Genomic DNA, 19,369 nt, shown 5'->3' on the forward strand with positions numbered 1-19,369 from the left:
TTTCTGTTTCTACTTTCATTTACAGAGTGCGGAAAGGATTTCGGAAAGTGCGTTACAGATAAGGTGAATCGGGAAAGAAGAGTCGGTCGGTGAAAATCTTCGGAATCGAAGGCGGCGACGACGAGACGACGAAAACGAGAAAATTCCGTCTGCTGCATGTGTGACACCACCCCCTCCCACTTTGTGCCGTTGTTTTTGTTATTGTTATTGCTTGCTCTCGAGACCATCGTCAGAGCTTGCTGAGAGCTGCTGCTCCTCACTCCTTTAGGGGAGTTCGTCGCGTTTTTGTTAGTGTGCGTGCGCGAGTGAAAATTGCTGCTTGTTTTTCAAACACACATTTCGTGTGTGGTGCTCGAGGAAAAAACCCCTAGTGTGAAAATTTTTTCGGTGTTTTTTTTCCTTCGAATGTTTTTGCAAATTAAATGAAAGAGGCGCTGGCCGGATCGCAATTGACCGGTCCACCCGGAAGATGTTGTGTTGATGAGAAAATAGAAGAATATTAATTAGATGTGGCGCGAGAATTTCGCTCGAATTCCCTCGACAGAAGATTACGCTTTCTGGGGTAATTTGAGGTGAGGCGTCGTCGTCGTCGTCAACTTTGACGCCCCGAGAGTGGTGATACAGAAATTTCGAAAATACACATCCCAATTGAAAGAAATACAATTTCGTGTAGTACACGACAGGCCAACAATTATTTGCCGATTCGGCAAATCGGCGGCAGCAAAAGGAACAAATAGATTACAGCAAAAAAAAAAACAACCAACGATTTCGACCAATAGCCCAACCGACTCGAGCTGATAAAAAAGTAACATCGGGGCATTCGTTTCGCGTTCGTCGTCGATCCAAGGACGTGACGGTGATAACGCGCGTCGGTTTTTTTGTTGGGTGAAAACGATAATTTGTTTGTGTTGGTGCTAGCAGCCGGTGTAATTCCAGTACCGGAACCGGAAACTGTCGACTACTGCCATCAGGAGACAACGACGACAACACATACCTATATAATAACAACAACTACTACGACTACGACTATTTTCTAACAGCTGATACGAGTTGGAATACAGTGAACACCGAAGGATTCGGAAAAAGGCACTATATCTGCCTTTTGGGGAAGAAAATCGTCCGGATGTGAGACCTAGGAAGGACTAAACCTCTGTTACTTAGTCTTGCTGTTTTTCGACCAACTTCAGTGACTTTTCAGGTAAGTTTTTGAACGATAATTTTCTCTTAAAAAAGGAATAGTTCATTCATACTGGATTTTTAATTCCGAATTCTGAATCTTAAATCAAGATTCCAGTTTTGAATTCTAAACCTGTTATTGATCTGAGTTCTGAGGGTATCTAATTCTGAATGGCGAAATAGAATTCGACGTTTTGGATTTCGCTTCTGAATTCTAAATTCTGATTTTTGTTTACTATTTTTTTTTACTATTTACTACTCTTATAAAATTTTGATGCCTCGTTTTGGTTTAATATTTCGATTGTAAACAGAACCGGATTAAGCCATCGGTGGGACCCGGGCAAATTATTCACGGGAGGCTCCTATGAATCAATTTTTTTCATATGCTGTCCCAGAGAACACGACATTTTAAACATACAAAAAATAAACTGTAAAGAACTCGTTATATTGCCTTCGAATAACCAATATGTCTGAAATCTTCAAATAATAATTGTGAATCCATCACGTGCAAACACTGCGGAAGAATTTATCAACTAATCGAAAACGAAAATGCTGATTTGAGCTGTTTAAAGCAAAATTCAATTCACAATTTACTTAATAACTCTATCGCCATCCTCTTGCTTAGAAAAAATTAATGATAGATATAAAAACTCTTTTCACTTAAGGGGGGAGTAGGGTCTAACGAGTAAAAAAACACCATTTTCACGAATTTTTTTTCTGAGCTATCGTTCAAACAAATGTATTCAAATTGTTTGCATTATACAAAGCATTGTTCAAAGAACATTTAGTAATTTTTTTCGTAGAAAAATATTGAAAAATAAGCCGGTGACGGAGCACTTTCGAAGATACCTTTTAGAAAACAGGATTTGCGGTGGACACTGTATCTCAGCACGGAATCATCTGGAGTCAAAAAATCAGAGCAAAATATTTTTAATATATATTTTTCTGGACCCCAACGATTTTATTTAACTTAAAAAAAATTATGAAATTTTTGTGGCTGCTTGAAGTAAAAACAACGATTTTTCACGAAAAATTCCGCCATTTTTTATCTGTAAAATCTCCCCAAAGTAAAAAAAAAGAAAATCGTTGGGGTTTGGTATTTTATATGTAGAAAATATGTTCCGAATTTGAAAAGAATCGGTGAAGTAGTTTTCAAATGACGATGTCCACTGACTTTAAAAATGTGCTTTCGAGAAAAACGCGTTTGAAGTTTCTGCTCTAGAATTCTTGCAGTATTAGATAAGAGGAGATAAAGGCCTATAATTTCTACAGTTTTGCTTCGATTGACTTGAAAATTTGACACAACATTCTTAAAATGTTTTACAATAAGAAAATAAAAAAAATCGATTTTTTGAAAGTGTAAGACCCTACTTCCCCCTTAACTAATAATCACTTGGTATGAGCTTCATCGAGAGCTGAATGAATGTTTCCCTTATGACTATTGGGAAGTGTGAAGACTTCAGACAAGAAAGCTAAAATTAAAAAAAAAACACATCAGAATTAAATTCAAATTCCACGGAGATACAGACAGTTCAACAGTGAAATTCAAAATTTTTAAATAGGATTTTATTCAAACCCACAATTCAAAGTCTCAAATTAAAATCGTAATATCATATTACAAATGAAATGCGAATACAAAATTGGGAATCAAAGTTGCAATAAGTGTAAAGCATGAATGGCAAAGTTTATAATACAAATTTAAATCTTTATTTCACTTTCATATCTTTAAAACACAAAAAAATCGTGTTATTGTAATGTGTTGAAATTTAGAAACAATAATTCAGAACGGAAATTAAATGTTCAAGACACAGAAGCGTAAATCTGGAATAAGAAAAGATTGAAAATGTAGAGAAACGCGCAATAAAATTCGCAAAACAACTAGAGAGCATTTTTATGAAAAAATAATTTGAGAATAGTCATTTACAAAATGATATGCTGAATTCAGAGTATTTTCTTTAGTAGAGGATAATTTAAGAAAAATACATAAGAATCAATTGGGTCTACATAAGTTGGAAAAGGATCAATTAAAATTTCAATTCTTAGATTCAAATTGGAAAACAATTTCAATAGCTAAACTCAGTTTTGCTGATTGATCCTATTCAGTCAACTTTAGTAACCTTTTTTTTCTCAAAATTAAAAAGAGTGTAGAGAGCTTAAATCGACGCAAATTTTAATAATGATCGAAAAACTAACATTAATTTTGCATTATTCATACTCATGCTCATGCATATAAAGTGAGCATTCCAGATTGCCTGATTTGATTAATTTTATTCCCAACAAAACCCGAAAAAACTTACAATTTGAAAAAAATTTAAGTGTTTTTTCTAACTTTTTAAAGATTTTCAAAGTTCTGCAAATTTTCTTTCAAAAACTGATCATTTCTGTATATTTTTAAATTTAACAAATCTAAGAAAAAGTTTATTTGTCCCCCGCTAAATCCGTTATTTTTTTTGAATGTTGAAAATATACTCCTTTTACAGAACATAATGCTTGATTCGCTGGAAACTCCTGGAATATTTTCTTTATTTAATACATACCTGGGTTTTCAAAGTAAAGTGGACATATAAAGCAAATGAATTGTTTTTTCTTGGAGTCTTTAAAGTGATTTGAACGCTGCTGATATGTTTAGATTAAAAATGAAAATTTTAGGTGGTTTTTGTCACTTTATCATAGATTTTTCTCGAATTATCTCTGAATTCTGCTTAAATTTGTCAGAATTTTTTGTTGAAAAATTCGAGATCAAATGCTTAGATATTGCCAGATATTGTAAAAATTTGTTATTAATTTTTTCAGCCAAAAAATGCGAGAAAAATTCTGCAATACTTACCCTAGGGGAAGTTTTCTTAAACTTTAAACAGTTTGATTAAATAACCAGTTTTAAATTTTACATTGCAATTCTTATTTTCGATGTTGAGTTCTATTTAAATCACAATTTTGATCCATAATTTCTATGCCAGCATTCTTGTAAATTTGTAGTGAAAATCTTGATTCTATACGTTTCTTGTTTTACGCTCTGAACATTTTGTTTCCGAGTTAAGGATTTCAATATCTGATTCTGATTTTGAGTATGACAAATGATTAAATTAAAGTAAGTTTTTAAACTTAAAATGTTGAATTGTTAATTCTGATTTTTTTTATCTGATCATGGATTGAAGTTCTGGGTTTTAATAAATTTGTCAAATAGACTCCGAGTTTTGTTTTGTTAATCTGAATTATAATAGCGATGCTTCATACTGTTTCTGCAGTACAGTTCAGTGTTTTTCTAGTTTTAAATTTTGAAACAGCCGAATCATTATTTGATTAATCCATTGAACATTGTTTTTTAAATATTTTAGGATGAAAACGGACGCATTGCAATTATTTTAACCTGATTCTGAGTACTTCTCAATTTAATTCAGATAGTAAATTTTTCAATTCATTAAGTTTAATTCATTTTCCAGGCTAATCCCCAATCTGGGAGCGGTGATCCAAAAATTAATTTTACTCTGATCAATAACAACAAAACCCTGGGCAAATTTCTTTTGATCTTCTGCACAACTTTTGTAAGTAAACGACTCGAAAATATGCACACGTTTTCGAGATAATTTTATTTTGGTATTAATCTAAAACAACATTACGATTATAAATAAAAGGGTTAATACTCTAATCCCGGGTTTTTAAGGTTCAGAGTTTTTTTTTCGTGTTTTGAAGATTTGAGTTTTGTATGAAACTTTCGTTTGGCACTTCTTTTAAAAATATTAATTTCCGGATGAAATGAAAATAAAAAAAAAGTGTTTTAGAAACCATTATAATCAGAACTCATATCCAAGAAATTATAAAAATTCCCAGCACTTTGAATTCAAAATTTTGATAGATATATCATTTTGAATTTGTAAACTTTTCTGAAATTTGTTAGTTTCTGTTATTCCAGGATTTTTAAAGACTAAATTTTGACCTTAGAGTTTTTAGTTTTTGGGATACATACGTCAAATGTTTTTTTACTCTGAAATAACATTGAACAAAACATGTTGCTTTCTAATGAAAAGATTGAAATTTCATCTTTTTTGGTTTGACTTAGATGTCAAATATTTGAATTACTTTTTTGAAAATTCTAAATTATAAATTTTATTTTTAAAATTTCAATGATTTGTTAAGCAAAAATTCTGAATTTTCATACTTGTTTTCCAATGCTAGATTTATTAATCAATTAATTGTTTCGGGGTGGAAAAGTTTGATGAACCTCTTCAAAAATAAATAAATTGACAAATGAAACTATAAAATACAGACCCTGTTTGTTTTTGGCAACTTTCGATTTTGGCAACATTCGATTTTGGCAACATCCGATTTTGGCACACGTTTTTTTAACGACATTACCCTAGATATAGTTTTCGCTATAAAAACACCAACATAATACAAATACAAAGAAAAGACTCAAAATGACTAAAGATAACTAAAAAATGATGGAAATAGACGAAAATAGCAAATATGACGAAAAAAAAAACAAGCATTATTTGTATTGCTAAAATCGAACGGATCGAACTTATAAGGATATGTTGAAGTTTCGCTAGTTTTTATTCTTGGATAAAGTCTAGTAATGTGTTAATTTCTCGGCCATTTTTTTGTTCTCGGAAACCGGAAAATCTGACAGTTAATTTCCCCGAAATTCGCACGATCCCGAAAAAAATTGAAAACATCTAAAATTTATGTTAATCGATAAAAAATATACTGTACCGTTTATAATTGTATAGAAATAGTAAGCACGCGCAATGTCACTTTAAATTTGGACTTGCAGAACTTTTCCTTCTGATGATATTTTTTGTTTAAAGTTTCTGCGTAAGATTGATCAACTATTGAACTATCATTTCACAAAATTTGAACTTTGTACAATTTGTGGCGCCTGAGGTACAGTAAATTTACAAAAATTTGACTTTTTGGATTCACGTAACTTATTCTTCCGTTGATAAAACTCTTCAAAATCTTTAGACGTGATAGTTTTATTTTTCAACAATCACTCGGCGTTGCGTTGTTTCTTGAGATATTGCAGTTATATTTCTTACGAAGAAAGTTAGAACAAAAAAATGTATGCTTTATTTTGGTTTAAATTGTATTCTTCATTTTGGTTTTTTGAAATCATTTTTAATCAAATAAATCGCTCTTATTGACTCTCAAATTATGCAATGATAAATATAAACAATTTAGACTATATGTTAATTGAACAGATCAAGTAAAGGGTTAATCAATAAATCTGATGAACTCAATAGAATTTATTACAATAATGGAAAATGTGATATAAAGAATTGTAAAACTGTGTGATAAAATTATGAGGGCTTTTTCACTAACATTGTAGCTATAAGCCTAAAAATTTTACAAATTCCAAAATGATGAGTTATCATAACATATAATTAATGGTTTCATCGAACGTTAATATTTTATGAATTTTGCATAATTGCTGTTCATATAAAAAATCAATAACCTTGACTTGGTTATTCTTCAATTTTGAATCGATCTCAGATACGATGCTCTCATATCCATAGGGACACAAGTCTAAGTGTCACTTTCGAAGAAAACTCTTTCCAGAATTTTACAGATATTCCATATATTTTTCAAAGATTTGTCCATTGTTATTTTTTCTATATATTTTTCAAAGATTATGTTAAACTCCCATATGTTTTTTGATGCTGTTTGGGTCACCAAGCATCAGTGTAACATTTGAGATGATTTGGTTGATTCCTGAGTTAGCGCAACGCGTTTCAATTTTGTGTGGTAATTGATATACATAAAAGAAGATATTTTTACACATTAAATCAGCCAGAAAATACAAATAAGCTTGAAATCTAATATATAAAAATGGAGGCGTTTTCTTTGTAACAACATCACGTATGAATGGTCGGTCGGAATGAAGTGAAATTTGGTATCCGAGGGTTTTTTGGTCAGAGATGGTTTGTATAATAGTTTCAAGAATCTCACTTTTTATGAAAGGGGGGTCCCAATACAAATTTAACTTTATTTGTTACGATTTCCATAAGAATCGATTCGCGAACACGATGAAGTTTAGGACGTGTAGATGAAATCAAACATTTATTACGATTACATAAGAAGGTAAAACGAAGTTTACCGGGTCAGCTAGTGAAGTATATATTTAATTTTTGGTTATGACTATTCTTAAGCTTCATTTTTTGCTAACATGACAAGCAGCTAACCATTTCCTGAAAAAAGTTATAACCATTTCAAAATAAAACATCTGAATCCATTGGAAAGTATTTAAAAATGGAAGACTTTGCTTGCTAGAGCTTTTATTAATTACATGAAACTTTTTTGCAAAGGTTATATAAATCAATAAATTACTTGGCTATGCAAAGCAGTTTTTTGCTTTGTTCACATGAATCAAGGAACATTTTTAATCCAAAGCTATATTTTTGGAACTTTCAGTACATCTATGGCGATTTTTGAAGGAAAATTATTGTTTTTCTATACAAATCCCATACAATCCATATAAAATTAATACTCGTTGCGCTTATTCAAGACTGGACGCTTCTAAAATTTTTATTGCTATTTCTGGCAGCAAAAACAATCAAAAAAAAAAGTTGTGGGAGGTGTGAAAATTTAAGAATTTGAAATTTTTATTCAAATCTTGCTGCGGTCTAATGACCACTGTCAACAAAATCGGCATATTATCCAAAAGCTTTGTCTCTCAAGGGTACATTTCAAAAACTGTCGGTTTGAAAGCTCTTGTTTGCTCGCTGTGATTTGACTAGTTTTCTCCTCTTATGTTTCCACAAACACTGAAAATGTTTAAAAAACTTAAAACCTCAACCTCAATTAGGCCGGGACAAATTTCAAATCCTTCTTTTGTCACTCGGATTCTTATCTTCAAATAATGGTCTTGTGTTGTTGTGTTGGTTTGTGTTTGGTCTGGTCTTTCGGATACTTGGATATTTTTTAGAAATTTACATAAAGTACTTCAAACTTTATTTATTCCCCCCTTCGGGTTTTTTGAAAATTTCGAAGGGGGGGGGGGGGATGACAAAAGAAGAAATTGATATTTGTTCCAGCCTTAACTCAAACTCTTTCTGTAGATTGGTGTCATCAAACTATCGAACGAAAGAAATGTACGCTTAATGTTTGATTAATGAAACTCTTCAAGAAAATGTGAGTTTTAACTGGAATCCTACACCCATAGAAGAGGTTGCAAAAATCCAATGCCTATTTAGCAAATCTCTGTGCCGATAATGCCCTGAAATGTGCACTGTGCCGAAGACGGTATGTTTGAAAAACCGTAACTGGTATAAGGACTCGGCTCCCAACTAAAATGATGCATGACCACTACATTCAAGCGAAACAAGAAAAACATTTTATGGGATTTCGTTCCTATTGGATAATTCATTCCAGAAACAAGAAAATAAAAATATAAACAACAGCGCCCGTAGGGAGAATCGAACTCAAATCATCAAACATATGGTCTTGCCAGACCGACATCTTAACCAGTGTACTATTTGAGCTTCACGCAAGAAGAGGGATATTTGTCATAGGCATTCTGCCACCGATCAATCACAAAAGAAACGCACGACAGTGGCTTCCCGGCGTTTGGCCTCCTTCTTTCAAGGTATTCATTTGTCTTGCGATGGAAACGGGAAAGGGAACGGGAGTGAAGGAAACGGGAAACCCATTGAATGAGAACTGTGCTTTGCTTACTGCCTGCTATTAACATACACACGCTACATATACACAGCTGCTAAAGCCGGGCAGCTTGGCCGGTGCTTGTTTGCCGGTGAATTGAAGGAATATAGGTATTCTTGTTGCTTTTGCTACATTCACACGCACAGTGCTCGGTTCGCTGGCTGCCTGGTGTTGGCCGATATTTATTTCCATCCTTTTTCGTCTTGTGATGCGATAGGGAGGGACGTGAAAACGTTTTTATTTTGTTTCTTTCAGACATACGCAATTCGGTCGCTCTAGGAGGTTAGTGCCGGTGGATGCAAATCGAATCAGCACCGGTCGCGTTATCTTCTTGTACCAATGATGCTATGTAATTGATTACACGCCATTGGCACAGAGGCTGAATTTTGGGTGTATGTGTGTGTGTTCCTTGTTTATAAAATCATAAGCATACGATTTATTGGTCCTGAAGTTGAAAACCAAAATGCTTCGAAAGTAAATTCGTCATATTTTTTTAAATGCCGAAAATTAGAAACACAATGACAATCATTTTCGGAGTTTAAACTAAACTTCAAAATCTCATAGTTTTACGGAAGTTGTCAGTTCCTGAAAATGCAGAAAATATAGACTTGTACCAGACCCATGTATCGAAAATTCTTTCTATACGCTCAGTGCTGCTCCCTTCTGAGAAGGGGTATCATAACAGGCGACTAAAATAGCTTGTACACCCTCCATGGGGGTCAATGGTTTGAGTATTCAACAACTTCAACGTCAAATAACATACAAAATTATCAAAGCAACCGTTGTTCGTATTCGCACTGTTGGTATCAATTTCAACATACTTGTTTTTATGAACAAAAAGAGCATTCATTAGATGATTTTCTTCTCGAACAGAGTAAAATTAGAAAAACAGAGTTTCGGTTTAATTCAAATTCAAATCATTTTTTTCCGAATGGCAATAAATCGTCCAAAAGGTCAACCAAAATATATTTTTACCATTTAAGCATTGTAGATGGCTCTGAAGTACTAACTTCCAACAGATATACTTTTAAAGCAGATTTGTTTTTCCAAGACACACATTGGTTACCATGGCTAGATGCATGAATCTTGTTGCCCGAACTCTTAAGGTGGCGTTGCGAACATCGAAAGTCCGTATAGAAGAATTAATGTTCGTGGCAAAGCCCACTTCTTTATCTTGAAGTGACGGTATCTTTGCTTGTACTAAACCTGGCACTGAACTACTTTGACTTATATGGAGTTCAATCTAAACTATGTCATATTAATCTATGCAATATTATAATATTTTAAATGTATTTCAACCTTGATAGAATTTTTTTCAACAAAACCAACCAAAAATTAAAAGCTGCTAACTGAATTCGTTTTCAACAATAAACCCCATATAGAACCATTTCAGAACTCAACAACATCTCATGCCTTAGTTTGATTTGATGCACACGGCATTTTTTCCTATTTTTTTCTCAACTTCACGACACTAACGGTCCATCATTCTCGCCGTTGGTCGTCCAGCCTCTAGACATTTTGGTGGTTGCGGCTGCTGGTTGTTATTTTGTTTCAAGCTTCAGCTTTCGGCTATATCACTAAGTTAGTATGACGAAGCCGGTCCATCATATTTTTGGGGAACCGGTCTGAGTCAAAAGCTGCCTGTTGAATCAAAAGCCGAAATATGAAATGCTTGTCGAGAATTAAAAAAAATTCTTTAACAAAATATGTTAAGTGGCTCTTTAGTTCAAACTTTAAGAACCCTAAAAATATTCTGAAATTTCTCATTTTTTTTATTTTTTTTTCTTATCCAACCATTTCGTCGTTTGGAGCGTACCCAAAAATAACCATCGCCACACGTCATCGCCGTTAGAGGTTCCGCTACTATATAGCCAGAAGTTATGGGCCCCAAGTGTCGTTTGACTGAGTCGACGGCCAGTCTCCGCATTAGTTTGACAGAATCCATCGGGAAGTAAACCGGGAAAAGCTTGAGGGCATGAGGAGAGGTCCCGCCGAGTTGTAAACCTGCAGCTCTGTTGGTCCGAATCTCCGGTCTGATGCTGTTGCTGTTATTAGTTTATTTTATTTTTTCATTCGCCGCAGTTGTTTTTGTTTTTCCGTTCTGATGATGCTGGGGACTCTAACTGAGTTCATCAACGTTCGTCAGCCAGGAGTGGCTATTTGACGATGACGCATTGACCTACACTTAGGCGTGTAGCGTTGTCGGTTGTCGGTAGTTTTAAGTTTTAGGGTTTGATTTTTGTTTCTGTTTTTCCAACCGGGTGTCGCTGCAGCAAAACCCAGCCAGTCAACCAGGAGCTTCAATGCGCGTTATTCAAGTTGGCCGGAAGCACTTGATCGAACCCTAATCGATATTCGATGCGGTGTGGCGCTGACAGGTTGATGGGTTGGTCAAGAGGGGCTAAACTGACGAAACGAGGGAGCGTTCTGCGGCATGATTAATATTTATGGCAACAAGAGCCCCTTCGGAACGTGTTCATAACTTTGGCTGGGGTAGCGCCAATTGGACCGTAGTCTGACTGTACTCATTTTGTAGAATATTTGGCTCCAGAACTCTTTACTAGGAGAAGCGTTGCGCCCTTCGTTGGCTTCCGATCGGTTTCGATTGATTGGAAAAACGATTAATTCAAGCTTTGTGTTTATTTTTATTATTTAAACAAAATGGGTTAGGTACTAGTGGACTAGGCCGTCTCGGCGTAAACTTTTCCCCATCTGAAAGTACTAACGTAATTTGTAAATATCATTCTAAAATTAAAAGTTCATTCATATTTCTCACGAGATGAAATAATTTTCATGGAAAACTGGAAGAACATAAGCATGAAGCGTATCCATTTTGGTTACGGATACTAAATTAAACAGACTTGATGAAATTGAATCCATCTCTATACGTTGAACCCAGATTTCACCAGAAAAAACTCCTTCTTTAAAATTTGCATGACTTTAGAATGATGTTGATAAGTTCTATACTTTCAGGAAATTGTTTTGATCCATTTTACAAGAACATTGCATGGGGTCTCTCATTTCACTTACATTTGCATGTTGCTATGTTTTTTGTACGGTGTTAATCTACACATTGCACAAACACATCTGTGAAAATGTGTTGCACCTTGCAAATGGTTTTTTTTTAATTATCTGACAATTTGCGCCGGGGGTCTTAAGATCTTCCTCAAATAGAAAATATAATTAATTTTTAAGAATTAAAAACACACCTTTTTCAGATTTCTAACATTTTAATTTTTTGAGTTGGATGAGTTAAAATAAAAAAAAATTAAATAAATAGAAAAATAAAGAGAAATAAGAAAAAAATAAAAGAAAAAAAATAAAAAAAGAAAAAAAATATGAAAAAAATAAATATAAAAAAATAAATATAAAAAAAGAAAAAAAAATATAAAAAAATAAATATAAAAAAAGAAAAAAAATATAAAAAAATAAATATAAAAAAAGAAAAAAAATATAAAAAAATAAATATAAAAAAAGAAAAAAAATATAAAAAAAGAAAAAAAAATATAAAAAAAGAAAAAAAATATAAAAAAAGAAAAAAAATATAAAAAAAGAAAAAAAAATATAAAAAAAGAAAAAAAATATAAAAAAAGAAAAAAAATATAAAAAAAGAAAAAAAATATAAAAAAAGAAAAAAAAATATAAAAAAAGAAAAAAAATATAAAAAAAGAAAAAAAAATATAAAAAAAGAAAAAAAATATAAAAAAAGAAAAAAAATATAAAAAAAAGAAAAAAAATATAAAAAAAGAAAAAAATATAAAAAAAGAAAAAAAATATAAAAAAAGAAAAAAATATAAAAAAAGAAAAAAAATATAAAAAAAGAAAAAAAATATAAAAAAAGAAAAAAAATATAAAAAAAGAAAAAAAATATAAAAAAAGAAAAAAAATATAAAAAAAGAAAAAAAATATAAAAAAAGAAAAAAAATATAAAAAAAGAAAAAAAAAAGAAAAAAAAATATTAAAAAAGTGAAAAAATATTAAAAACAGAAAAAATTCTGAAATTTTTAAAAAAAAAAATCAAAAACAATATAAAAAATTTATAAATTAATAAATATGAATGAAAAAAAAATTAAATGAAAAGAAAATTTAGAAAAAAATCAATTAAAAAAAATTCAAAAAAAATAAAATGATATAAATTGCAAAAAAAAAATAAATGAAATGCAAAATAGAAAAAAAAAATGAAAACAATAAAAAATAATAGTAAAGAAAAGCTACATAAGTATGTTATTTTCAACGGAAATCATAAAATAGCACACAAAAATGCATTGAAATGTTATCAGTTTTTCAAATTTAATATTAAAAAAAAAATAACTAATTACATTTAAAAAATAACATGAAATTTTTTTAAACAAGCTTTAAATGGTGTCTAAAAGTGCCGTATGCATCACCGAATATTCTGCAAAAAAATACCATTGCATAGTCCTATTTATGATGCAACTTTCATCTGAAGACACCAAAGTGGGCCAACTACTTCTTTAACAGTTTTGAAAGAAAAAGTGACAAATTGTTAAGTCATAGACAAATTTTATTAAAACGATTGATTATTTCTACAAATAACTTGTTGACGGCTTCAACTATCAACATTGAATCTGTCTATATTTGCAATAAGCAGCTGAGAATTGAGCATTTTGTTAAATCAACTTTAGTAGATAACTGTTTCGTCTTAAATATTGATGTTGATGAAACAAAATACGCGATCATATCTCAAATCAGAAGCATAAATTTAGCGAAAAAGGTATTTATTTGAATTTTTACTGAACCAACTTTAATGACATAGTCAATTCAAACAGACATTGGTCTATTTTTTATATCGGCAGCTGAGAAATTATGCACTGTTGAATTTACCTTTCATGATAGCTAGTTTTGTTTTATTTATCGAGGGATTAACCATAATGTTTTTACGCTATGATAGCTGGTTGATCATAGATATTGATGCTAAATAGTTTTAAAGTGCAATCCATCAACAATATTTTTTTGTAATATCCGGATTTTATCAGAGTTTTAGATGTGAAAGTTTTAAATAAGACGCTCGGATTTCATAAGGTTTTTTTTTTTTGGAAAAATCGTCCGTATTTCACCAGTAGATCTAATGTTAATTTTTTTCTTGTAATAACGAAACAAATCGACTGCTCCACTTTTGAATTGCTCAGTGGGGTGTATCAAACTAAATCGTTTTTCGAATTTCTCAGTGCCTGCTTTCTAAACAATTTCATTTTTGGGCTAAAAAATGACAGAATTTTTGCAGATTTGAAATCGAGTTTAATTTACCCGGGTTTTGATTTCATGTTTTGTATGGAAAACGCAAAAATTTGTACGGATAATGTCAAATATTGGTTTTTTAAACAAATTTCAAACATGAATCTTACTGTAAAAATTCATAATTTCAAACATGAATCTTACTGTAAAAATTTTTGACTAAAAATTTGCCCAAGACTGCGAAGCGATAGGAGTAGAGGAAAGAACGTTATATCGTCGCAAACAGAAAAGTCTTTTTTCATGAAACTAATCTAGCAACATTGTCCGACTTCTAGAGAAGCAAATCTTCCTATGCTCTGAAATATTGTTCTGGCTAAGAAGTTTTTAGTTTTACAGTCTTGAGATGCTCAAAAGAAATGATTTACGTTAGTTAATAAAACTGTTTTTAGGTTACCAGAAGATTAGAGTCATCAGATGCCATGGTTTTACAGAAAAATCTAATTAAATTATTTGGATTTGTCACTTTTGCTTAAAATTATTCTTTGACAAAATTGTGGCCAAAGAATTTATTGAATTTTTTTTTGCATAGCAAGAGTAGAAAATATTTAGGGAATTCTAAAAAGTGACATTCTTCGAACAAATTTTTGCGTTTTTCCATACAAAACTTTAAATCAACCCCAGACGGTGCGGTCTTGTCGTTTATTTTGACAAAAAAGGAAACATTTTCGATAACAGCCGTTTTGAAAATCGATAAAACTTGTAATTTGACACACACTAGTTCTCAGCATATCAGCTCTGCTCGACACGAATGCCATAATAATCATACCAAAATGACAAATTATACATTGAATAAATGGCTGAGTTGCTAGTAGTATCGGAACTTGAAAAACAAATCCAGAGATCAATTTTCAAAAAATAAATTTAAATCAATTTTGCACTGAAACTCGAAACTACGGTTGCTGTACTCTTTGTAAAGCGGCGGCTTCTAAATCGTCATAAAATATGGTTGCCTACGAACCATACAAAACTAAATTTTAATAGTTTTTACCAATTTCATTTATTTTTGGAAGGTGTAGCAAAGCACGACGGGTCAGCTAGTTTCAATATAGAAATAAATTTTCCAGATTTCAGTAGCTCAACTATAGCTTTTAGGGAAGCTCAACCCTTTGCATCTTCTTTGAGGTTGATAAATAATTTTCGAAGGATCATTTACAACTATTTTTCTCAGTTGTTTGTTGATTTACGTCAAACTGTATAATTTTCGAATTATATAAATATTATTAGATAAGTGAGAATTATCGACACTGAACATCTTCGCATTTTTTGTAAATCTGGGTATGAAAATGATGCCATTGATTTTTAAATTCAGATTTTGGCAGAAATATATGGATTTAATTATTACAGACAATTGAAGTAACTTTGTGTTTTTTATTTGATAAAAACTTATTCTCATCCCTACCGAATATTCTAAAAATAATAATTTCGTGTGACTCGGTTAAGCTATTTCGGAGGAGAAGTCCGAATAACACCGTTACACGATAATTTTATATAATAGATTTTTTTTGTGAAATATTAAATATCGGTCAGTCATAATTTTTTGTTGCTTCAAAGTTTGGTGTTCTTAGCAGACGAAGGCGCTTAAAAATATAGGGGAGAGTGGGGATACTTGATCCCCTTTTCTTATTTTCATCATATCTTTCTGGAAAAATTCAGCAACTCGCCGTCTTTGACACTTTCTGACAGCTTGTAACTTCAAGTTTCTATGTTCCAAAAATTATAACGATACTTAAACCCGTTGATGGACTAGAAGCATTTTCGTGGGAGTAAAAAAATTTCGATTTTTCTGAAGTTAGGGGAGACTTGATCCCCTATTGAAAGAGATTGATCTTTTATTCAGGAAGCCCTAATCCTTGTATAAAAATCAAACAAAACCCCAAGATAGAATGTTAATTGACTATTTTGGTCATGTTTGTTCTCATTTCACAATTTATAGCAGACATAAGAAGAAAATTCTATAACTTTGTCTCAACGCTAATAACATTGCATACATAAAGGCGCTATTTTTTTTAATTAAGAGTAAATTATTTATTTTCGCTCTTTTCTTCAGACAATTGTTTGATAAATATTTGTTTTTGGATAAATATTAGTAATTTCGTAATCAGCAATCATAACGATCAATTCAGAATAAGAATATGCCGTTTGGAAGGGGGATCAATTGTACCCAACTCTAAGGGATCAATTGTACCCATAATCAACAATTTAGAAAACTTTTTCTGAAAAAAGTTGATAGTTTTCCATTGCTTTGAAAATATGGCATTATGAAGTTCATTTTACGCTCGAACGATTGATACATTGGAACAAATATTTTTTTCATAATTTTCCCATGTAAGGAACATTTTAAAGTGATGAAAAAAGATCTTCAAGATACATTTTGTGAAATTTTTCAAACAAAGTTCAATTACTCAAACAATTATTTTGTTAAAATTTTTTAAAACACATTCATTGTTATTTTGCTCATTTTGGCACATTTTTCTAGAACATTTGATCTTTGTAAGACATTCCAGTTTCAAGATATAGCTAAGGAATCAAGTATCCCCAGGGATCAAGTATCCTCATTCTCCCCTACTGTTTTAGTTGTAACTTAGACAGTAGAAAGAACAGGGAACATAAAATAAGGTTTTGAATCAGTATCATAAGTAGATAAAATCATTCTTTACAAAATGTAAAAGATTTTCATTTCTATAACATACAAATGATTTTTTTTTCTATTGGTGTTTCTTTTAATACTTCTATATAAAATTGAACGTGTTAAAAGAAGTTTTTGTCAAAATGAGGGATATGCTTTCACTTTGGGTGCCACGTTTCTGATATCCTGGCATATGATTTCAAAATTGACGACCAAAAATCCCGTTAAATTTTGTAAAAACTCAGAAATTACTCATCAAAAATCAAGAAACACAAATGAAAAAAAAATCATCAGAACTCATTGACAGATTTTAAAACGTATTTTAGCCCTCCAAAAAACCCTTCATAATTATTTTTATACAACTTGCTAAAACAATCGTTTTGGAGGCATAAATAAAAAGATTTTACGACATAATTTTTTCTATTGATTTGCCGAATAAAGTGAATGAATCCGGGAAAAATCCAGGCATTTTTCAATGAAATCCGGGCAACTAGGACGGGTAGGACTGTTCCCAAATTTTATATTAAATGTCCGGGTAAACCCGTATAAAACTGGGCAATCTGGCAACCTTACCTTAGAAGCATTTGTTTTCATTTTACCCGTCCTCAATATCTCGGGATACACTCAATATATCAACAATCAATGCCACAGGCATCGAATAAGACCTGTTGCAGCAACTTCATCAGCTGAAAAGTGCATCCGGTCGGTTGACCCCTTCGTGTTCCGAAATCCCACCAGAAACTTTAGAAACATCAAACCTTAATCAAATGACGAACCCATTCGAAAAAAATAAACACTAATGAGCTTATGTAGTGCAAGCATCCGAAGTGGGGTTGTAGCGGCATTCAGCTAATAAAAAAAAAAAACAGACAAAACTGCATCCCCATAAGCCGCGTCAGTCTTCCCATTCAACCGAACGCCAAACCTTGTCTTTGGCAGCGTCATGGCCCCAACACCAAATGATGGTGGCGGCGGCGATGATCTTCTATCGTGGGAGATATTTTTAAAAAGTTCCGTCCGAATCCGCGCGGCGGCAGCTAAAAACAAAACTAGTGCAAGCAATTTCAACTATTTGACATGATTTTTTTTTATGTCGTAGCTGCTGCGTATTTCGGCATCTGCAACCAAACTACTCCCCCAATCGGTCTTCTTCAGCGCCGACCGGCTTAAAGATGTGTTTAATTTGTCATAGTCACACCGCGAGAAGAGCTGACCAATTCACTTCTTTGCTTACAACTGAGGATGGGAAAGAGTTTGCTGCCAATCGACCGGACTAGGAGTGTCAAGATTTATTTATAACATTTACTATGTTTTTTTTTTCGTTTCATTTTTCTAACGTCTCACAGAGATTGCGAACGATTGTTGCCCAAAAATTAACGACTTCGAGGGCCGGTCCATCTTTTTAGTAGGTACTTGCTATTGAAAACGTCAACGACTATTGACCCGATGTGATGGTTTCTTGTCTTTTGAACGGTGAAGTGAACGACCCTTTGGCCAAGGACGGCAGCGAATTGTTTTTAGTTGATGGAAGAAAAAAAAAACCTAGGAAACTTGAAAGAGTCTTCGGCTTAAGATTCTTTAAGAAAATAGAACTGAAGTGTTTCAGGTCAAAACAGAATTATGCTTAGAACCGCACTTCGATAAGTGGTAGGTTTGTGAAAATAAAATTCCTCGAACACTCGAAGTAGACATCTACAGGTGCATCAATCGTATTGTTGATGTTTTTTTTTTGCTTCCAAGGGGGTCAAGTCAAGAGTCTTGCCTCAACGCCATTGATGGAATGCTTTATTGTTGAGATAACTGGTAGATGTTTGTTTTATGATGTTTAGATTAGGTTATGCAAGAGCATGGGAATGCTAGTTATCGGCTTGTGCCGCCGTGTAACCTCAACCGGAGACAGTCAATGGAAGATATCAATCACATTATGGGTTAGGCATCCAATGATCAGTCGGCAATAGAAATAGCTCAGAATGTTTTTTTCAGATTTCGTTAGGTTTTTTTTATGTAATATTTATTGAAAAAGAAACGGCATATCTGTATATTATTGAATACGATGGTTATTTTATTTCATCCTTGAAACTAAATTTTCAAAAAAAAATTCAAGATGCTTAAGCAAAACGAGGGTACAGTATGGTTAACTAAAAGATAGGCTGCCATAATGAAAGTATTTTTTGAATGTGGATGCTTCTTATAAAATCTCTTCTCGCTGGGAAAAGTTAAGATTTATAATCCAGGAAATGCAGGAAAAGTCGCAGATTCCTTCAAAAAGCTTAAATTTGTCAGTATAGTGCATATATTTCAATGCTTTAAGTTGCTTCTAACGCAAAACGGATTTCCTATCTCCCATTACGTTAGCATTTTATTTTATTTTAAATTCAAAATCAGAAAAACTCTTTCTTTCGAGAAATATTCAGAAAAACATATTCTTAACCTTTTAAAAATGTAACAAAGCTCAGCCCACAGTGGCTATTATTTGTCTGTTACATTACACAACCCATCGTAACGCATCGGCAACGCATCGTAACAACAAAGCTTACCCCTTTGAATTTTCTGTTACATTTTACTACACAACATTACACATCGTTACAAAAAAAACTCAGACCCCAGAGGCTATTATTTGTCTGTTTCATTACACAATTCAGCATTACACATCGT

At 32.3% G+C, this 19,369-nt stretch overlaps 1 protein-coding gene across 6 annotated transcripts in view; it reads left to right on the top strand.

Moving 5' to 3' along the window:
- Positions 1-19,369, top strand: part of LOC129747424 (F-actin-monooxygenase Mical) — a 181,898-nt gene that overhangs the window by 7,641 nt on the left and 154,888 nt on the right. For all 6 annotated transcript variants that reach the window (XM_055741648.1, XM_055741698.1, XM_055741706.1 and 3 more), the window contains exon 2: positions 26-1,198. The gene's annotated coding sequence lies outside the window, so the exon portion shown is untranslated. The remainder of the gene's footprint in view (positions 1-25; positions 1,199-19,369) is intronic.

Source organism: Uranotaenia lowii, chromosome 1 (assembly GCF_029784155.1).
Source record: "Uranotaenia lowii strain MFRU-FL chromosome 1, ASM2978415v1, whole genome shotgun sequence".
NCBI lineage: Eukaryota > Metazoa > Arthropoda > Insecta > Diptera > Culicidae > Uranotaenia > Uranotaenia lowii.